Raw genomic sequence first — 483 nt, 5'->3', positions numbered from 1 at the left:
ATGGCATCTGGTCCCATCACTTCATGGGAAATAGATGGGGAAACAGTGTCAGACTTTATTTTTTTGGAGGCTCCAAAATCACTGCAGATGGTGACTGCAGCCATGAAATTAAAAGACGCTTACTCCTTGGAAGGAAAGTTATGACCAACCTAGATAGCATATTCAAAAGCAGAGAGATTACTTTGCCAACAAAGGTCCGTCTAGTCAAGGCTATTGTTTTTCCAGTGGTCATATGCGGATGTGAGAGTTGGACTGTGAAGAAAGCTGAGCGCCAAAGAATTGATGCTTTTGAACTGTGGTGTTGGAGAAGACTCTTGAGAGTCCCTTGGACTGCAAGGAGATCCACCAGTCCATTCTGAAGGAGGTCAGCCCTGGGTGTTCTTTGGAAGGAATGATGCTAAAGCTGAAACTCCAGTTCTTTGGCCACCTCATGCGAAGAGTTGACTCATTGGGAAAGACTCTGATGCTGGGAGGGATTGGGGG

Source organism: Bison bison, unplaced genomic scaffold (assembly GCF_000754665.1).
Source record: "Bison bison bison isolate TAMUID 2011002044 unplaced genomic scaffold, Bison_UMD1.0 scf7180017864181, whole genome shotgun sequence".
Lineage (NCBI taxonomy): Eukaryota > Metazoa > Chordata > Mammalia > Artiodactyla > Bovidae > Bison > Bison bison.
This window is presented reverse-complemented; position numbering follows the sequence as displayed.